This window comes from Mus caroli, unplaced genomic scaffold (genome assembly GCF_978045245.1).
Source record: "Mus caroli unplaced genomic scaffold, Mus_caroli_1 scaffold_20, whole genome shotgun sequence".
NCBI lineage: Eukaryota > Metazoa > Chordata > Mammalia > Rodentia > Muridae > Mus > Mus caroli.
The window spans coordinates 8019630-8026722 of NW_028227275.1; the positions used below are offsets into that span (position 1 = coordinate 8019630).

At 51.4% G+C, this 7093-nt stretch overlaps 1 pseudogene; it reads right to left on the reverse strand.

The window, feature by feature from the left end:
* Positions 1-417: 417 nt before the first annotated feature.
* LOC110285335 (small ribosomal subunit protein eS21 pseudogene) lies at positions 418-6448 on the reverse strand (annotated as a pseudogene).
* Between the last annotated feature and the right edge of the window lie 645 nt (positions 6449-7093).

Below are 7093 nucleotides of genomic sequence, written 5' to 3' on the forward strand. Positions count from 1 at the left end.
TACAGGAGACTGTGAGCTGCCTAACATGGCGCGCTGGGAACTAAACTCTATCATCTGGGAGAGTCGTCACTTTCAGCCGCTGAGCCATTTCTCCTGCTTTCATTTTTAAAAAGGGTTTTGTTTGTTTGTTTTGCTTTTTTAAAGACATGGTCTCACTGCATAGCCCAGGCTGTCTTAGAACTCAGCCCTGCTGCCTCATTTTCTCAAGTGTTGGGGTTACAGAGGCACTGAGTGGATATTGTGTGTGTGTTAGGGCTACAGACAGATGGGGGTGGGGGTGGGGGACAGACAGGCATACTCTTAAGAACACACACGGAGGCCAGGTGTCTCCCTCTGTCTCTCTCCACCTTATTTAATTAATTTATTTATTTTGCTTTCTCATTTTTATTTGTGACAAATATTCCTGATTTCTTCTGATCAAAAGCTCTTTGGGACAATTTCATCAGCCTTAGCCAAATGGAGACTAGAGTCATCTAACTCGCCTATCCTGTGAATGGCCCCACAGATGGCATAGGTTTTTAAACTGGCCATTAAAACCAGCCTCTGACCCAGCCAACCTGGGCCACACTCCTCTGAGTGGACCCGTGGTCCTTGGCACCAGCGATGCAGTTGCTCGGGGACCATTTCTGAGGCAATCCTGGTCCACAAACTTGCTGGCCTCCTTCTGTGTGCTGAGGCCGTGCCTGCTCACTGGTTCAGTGGCAGCGCAGAAACGCCTCTACCTTCTTTCTCATACAGGATTTCTCACTGAACCTGCGGTTCACCATTTGGGCTACACTGGCTGGCCAACGAGCTCTGAGGACCTGCAGGTCTCCACATTCCAACACTAGGGTTCCAGGCACAGCCCAGCTTCATGTGGGTCTTGGGGATTTGAACTCAGGTCCTGCTGCTTCCACAGAGCGTGCTCTTACCTGCTTTATTGGGTCCTTATTACGCCATATTGTTGAATGAAGGGAACAACCAGCCCATCTCCTCATGGCCAGTGGATATCCTGGGTAACGAAGCAAAGTAGCCACAGCGTGTCAGCAAGGAGTAAGACCACTGTGCTTCCCCACGGACTGTGGCCTTCTTGCTGCCCGAGGCACCTGAGGATCAAGTGAGATGCCCAGGCCCCCTCCTAGAGCTTGACTATGCAGGAATGATGGGCTATAAGATTCTGTACTTAACTTATTTATTTGACAGGGTCTCACTATATACAGCCCTGGGTGGCCTGGAACATATGTAGACTATGCTGACCTTGAACTCTGCCTCCCCAGTGCTGGGAATGAAGGCATGTACCATCACACATAGCCTAGGAATCTGTATTCACTTTGCCACACAGCCAGTGCCTTCCAAGGAGGCCAACTTGTCAGAGGTCATGAGACCCGGTTGAGGAGCCACGGCCCTGCTGGGGACTAAATGTCACATGCCAGCAGAAAAAAAGAGGAATAGGCCAGGCTCAGTGCGGACGTACTGTATTTTGTGTAAAATCACACATGCGGCACTTCACTTGATCTTCAAAACATCATTCTAGAGGAAGGTGTTTGTTTGTTATTGTAGACAGGGTCTGACTGTGTAGCTCCGCTGGCCTTGAACTCACAATCCTCCAGGGTGCTGGGATTACAGGCATGCACCATCACGCCCAGCAGAAGAGAAAAGTTCTCTTAATTAGTCCTTCCTTACGGTTGAATAAACAGAGTCTGCAGGGAGAAGGCTCTATGGGGTCTCGAAGCTCCCGGCTGGCTGCAAGCCAGGACAGGCTCTACTCCCCACCCTCCTATCCTTTTTAGCCTGTAAGTCACGTGGTAGCCAGAAGGTCCAACAAGAAAGGAACAAGACAGACACTTGGTGGGGGTGTGAAGTAGATGGAATCAGAGTGCAGCATGCTGGGAGAAGAGTCAAATAGGAGTTAGGGGTCACTACGGCAGGGCCTTTGACCAGCTCCTAAGCCCCACACTGGCCCCACTGAGGACCACATTCCTTGCTTTACCACAGGTGCCCAAACCAGCCCTTGGTGCTTCCTGTAGACTTGCCCCCAAGATGCTCTCCCAGGCTCCCAGGGTAGTCAGAATCAGAGACCTCTCATTTCAAATCAGAAGAAACTGATTTTGCACGCAGCACCTCACTGAGATAATGTTTCAATGATGCGACGGAGACTCGGAGACATCCAATGGCTTGCCTGAAACCACACAGCAAATAAGTTACAAGACTGAGGTTCGAATCTTGTGTCTGTCTTTCTCAAAATGCACATGCTGATATCTAGTCTAGCATCCTCTGTGATGGTGTTAGAAGGTGACGTCTTTTGAATGTGATTAGGTCATGAGAACTTAACTCTCAGGCTGGGATTGGTGGATTGGTGCCTGCTTGAAAAAGAGGCGGGGGAGGGGGGAGAGGGGGAGGGAGAGAGGAAGGGGGGAGAGAGAAAGGGGGAGGGGAGGGGAGGGGAGGGGAGGGAGAGAGAGAGAGAAACACGAGTGTGCCCACTACCACGGAAGACCGTGGATGAAAAGCCTCTCGAGTGAGGAAAAGACCTTCAGCCTCTCGTTCTGTGAGGAAGAAGTTTCTGGGGCTGAGGATGTGGCTCAGCGGAGGATTCCATGCTGTTCACAACTTGCGAGACCCTGGGTTCATTTCCCAGAACCTCAAAAATAAATCGTTACAAAGCTGTGTACTTTAGAGGCTTCTGTTTATAAGCCACTCAGCTTGGAGCATTTAGTCATAGTACCTGGAGCAGACCAAGGTGCTTGTAGCTCGGTGCTTTCTCCTGCTGGTGATTAGTAACCGGAGGCAGGGAGTCCCGCATCCGTGAGAGCTCCTGATAGGAGCGAACCATCCTTGTGCGGACTGAGGATGCTCCCGAGCATCTGCCCCAAGCCCAGCAATGCCAAGCCCCTGTTTAACACATCAGCGGGGTCTTATTCCCGAGGACCCTCTCTCAGGGCAGCTTTGCATGATCATAATACATCTTTCAGAGACAAAGGCAACAACTTAAAAGGCTTGCTTTATCACCTCAGTGGGCCTCTTTTCAATAGGCCCAAGGGGACCAGGAAACCATCAAAAGCTGAGGCTGGGAAACCCAGCTTCCTGTGTCTGGCCTCAATTCCCTCCCCACCACCACCACCATGACCACTTAAAATAAGAGCAACTCGGCGCATTCTAGCCCTGCCCCCAGAGCCGCTCGCTCTTCTCCTGATTTGTCTCTGGGCTTCCTGTTGATCCTGAAGGGTGTTTTCCCAGCCTGTAAGTTCTGTTCATAGCCCACTGGGTGCTTCCTCCCACTTAGGAGGAAATAGCATCTAAGAAAGAAGGCAAAGAGAAGGTGAAGGTGGGGAGCAGCAGACGACAGAGGGCCCACCCTGCCTTTGTCCTCTCCCCATCCCCCTTTGCCCAACGGTGCGGCTGCCCCAGAGAGCTATGGTCCAGACTGCCAGCACACACTTTCCGACTGTGTTGTAGGAGTGTGCCCGGAGAACAGTCCACAGGACCCAGGGTCTTTGGGGAGACTGATGAGAAATGCGCTTTCTGTTGTTTAGATTTCTATTTACTCAGAACCGAGACAAATTAGTTTTGATAAGAGAATAGAACACCTTGAACTTGGATGAGATGGGTGGGTGGGCCAAACGCTTCCTGCTTGAGCCAATGAGCGGGCGGGTGAGCGCGGTCCGATCCCTAGAATCCACGCGCATAAGCTGCAAAGGGTGGATCCATCGATTGACTTTTCTGAAGCTGACCGGCTTGGAATGATGGCTGTACAGTTACAAATGGGTTCTTTTACGTGCCGCTTTCTGGAAAGTACCCTAGTTAGTAATTAATTCCCTGGAGATTGATTACTGTTGGAATAGTTAGTTACCAAGACCTGGAAAAGTCCCTTTAAACTTCACAGAAGCTGGTCATCTGGCGGTGTTCGGAAGGCGTTTGTTGTTGTTTTGCTTGTTTGCTTCTTAGACAAGGTCTTATTATGTGGCCTAGAACTTGCTAGGTAGACCAGGCTGGCCCCAAACTCAGAGATCCTCCTGTTTCTTCCTCACATGGGCTGGCATTCAAGGTGTGTGCCACCACACCCAGCATCTTTGGAAGTTTGTAAGTGTACCAGGGCCCCTGGCAGAACTGGACAGGGCTGAGGTTCTTGGTTGGTGGGCTGAGCCTTTGAAAACATAGATAATCAAAAGTGAATGTTTTCCTTTTTCCTGTCAAGGTCAGGCCAAGCTCCACACGGACTCAGCAGAGCCCTGGGCTCAACTTTTCCTTCACCCATTGCTGCATCTGCTGGGGCTGCTCAGGGTCTGGTGGGCTTTGTAGCATCCCTCCTGAGCACAGGGAACTCATCCTCTCTGCTGACTCGCCCCTCTGCACATTGTGCACTTGTTAAGAGTCAGCCTCTGGGGTCTCTGTGATCTTTCTGATCAAAAGGACAGGTGACTGCACGTGCTCAAGCACACACACTTATACACACGCATGAATGTGCACCACATACTCACACACACACACGCACATGTGTGCATACACACACTCACACACCCCTAGCATGGGATCAGACGCTCTGTTTTGAGTTCCATAACTTCTTTGTTCATCAATTAAAAAAAAAAAGATTTATTTATTTACTTTATTTATTCGAGCACACTGTACCTGTTTTCAGACACACCGGAGGAGGGCATCGGATCCCATTACAGATGGTTGTGAGCCACCATGTGGTTGCTGGGAATTGAACTCAGGACCTCTGGAAGAGCAGACAGTGCTCTTCACTGCCGAGCCATCTTTCCAGCCCATTTTTTAAAATTAATTAAATAAATAAATTTTACAATGTTTTCACATCAACCTTCTGTACCACTGGCAGCTCTCGTTGTTTTCTCTCCTACCGAGGGTGCTCGGGTTATCTGTCTGTCACTTTCTTGAGATATAACTCATACGCTGACACTCAGGTTGCTCCCCAGCCGGTTTTGAACCACACACAGACTAGTCCCTGGATACAGGAGCTGGCGAGCCCGTGCTTGTCGGAGTAGCCCTGCGTGGACCCCAGCAGAAGAGTTTTCCTCCCTGAAATTCACCTTCACACAACACCCAGCCCCCCCCCCCAAAAAAAAACATGGAGCCAGATCCAGCCACCAAGGCTGTGGAAGGACAGGGGCACTGGAACAGATGACAGCAGAAAGAGAGGGTCATGGGTTCGAGGGCAGGATGGACCTGGATATTACCTGCTCATCTTGATCCTATCAAGGCAGGATGCTCATGGCACATTCACGTGCTTGGCATAGACCCTGAACATGGCAGATGCCCTTCTGTCCACAAGGTGAAGTCAGGCCAAGAAAGGACCCTGTGTAAAGGCCTAGGCGATAGAGCAAGGAGCTTCGGTGAGGGGACTGGGTATATGGGCATAAAGCCAGGGGGCGGGCAGGACCATGTCACTGATGACCACCTTGCTGGAAAGGAGGTTAGGTTTCATTTCTGTGAGGCTGCAGTGAGGACTGTGAGTTGTGTCTTCAAGAGCTCTTTCACTAGTTGAGGCTGGGTGGCAGGGCCCAGACTGGGAGCAGTAAGGGGAATAGGGATGGGGGGTCTGGAGTGGGCATGAAAGGGGTGCCAATGAATTAATTGTTTGAACGATTCAGGTGGGCAACAGGGAGCCTAGCCCAGGCCTTGACAATGACCAGGAAAAGGAGGCAAAGGGGAGATTTCAGAGACATCGTTAAGGGGTTTGGTGGCCTCTGAGTTACAGTCCCAGAGCATCTGCCAAGACCAGAGGGAGGGATGGCAGGACTCCACACATCCTTCCCTTCCCGATGAAGGGAACACAGATGAGGGAGCCTGGGCTGAAAGTCATTGGCTCTTTCTGGGAACGACTTAGCTGCATGCTGCCCGCTGCCCGGGATGAGCCTGGAAAGAGAGGAGAGGCTTTGGGTGGCTGGGGTGTGGGTTTGGTTGGGCCAGGCAGATGGGGAGGAAGACCTTCTCCAGGAATTGGAGGGGAAGCAATGGAGAGAGTGGGCGTATCTCTGATCCTATCTCTTGCTCAGGCTACGAAATATGGTAAAATATGGTAAAGAGCCATGGAAACAGGTTCAGAAGGAGAGGTGGTACAGCGTCCCAGGCCTAGAGCAGACAGCTCGTTCCTCCTCACTCTGTCTTCTGCTGGATGCTAGACTCAGGAGTATGGGTCCCAGGACAGGTTTTTGAGGCTAGACACCCCCAAGCAGCCCTGAGCTCTTTTAAGCTCTGACATCAGCAGGACTGTAGGGGCCCTTGGTCAAAAAAAAAAAAAAAAAAAAAAAAAAAGAACAGAGACTACCTGGTGCTACCCAGGGCCTCTCTCATAGGAGGGGATGAGCTGAGGTCAGGTGGATAGGATGCACGTCTCACCTGAGGTAGGAGCTTGGGACTTCTCCTTGGTGCCTGTGGATGCCAACATCCAGAGTGGAGTACCTGAGGCGACACTGAGGCTACTGAAGGAGAAAACCAAGCTCTCCTCCACCATTCTTCTCAGGCCACACCTCTTTCCAGTGCTCATTAGCCTTTGTCTGCCAGGCCCTGCTCACTTGGCCTAAAGTTAGCAGAGGCCCAGATGGGGACATGGTAGGAGCCATCTGGTCTTCTCCCAAGTCCCTCAGCCCTCTACCCCTCCCAATGCCTTGTCCCAGTGAACTCCCTCCCCTTTATCTCAGACCCGGAGTCTTTACTCTGTTTGCTATCTATCAGTTAGCCAGCCTCAATACCCTGCATACGGAGAGCTAGCCATCCAAGTGTGGTAGTCCCCTCCATTTCCTGTGTCTCTTTCCTCTGGGTATGGGAAGAGGAAAGAGGAAAACAGAAGCTGGCAGTGTCCTTTTCAGCTAAAATGATGATGGCCGTGGTCTCTGGAGTCACCTTGGCTTCTTCCCCAGCCTGAGCTGGAGGTCACAGTGAGAATGAGGGCACACGTGGTAGAGGCCTGCGGTGAGGGGTGCTGCCGAGACCACAGGCATGGGGTAATGGTTCATAGGGTGACTCAGGGACTTAGTACCTTTCTGGGCAAAGTGTCACAGGTGTGTCAGTGGCTCCTGCCTGAGTGAGGGCAAGGCTCAGCCTGGTCTCTCCCTGCCCTGCTGGAGGCTTCCAGCCCAACCTATAAAGAACGAAAGTG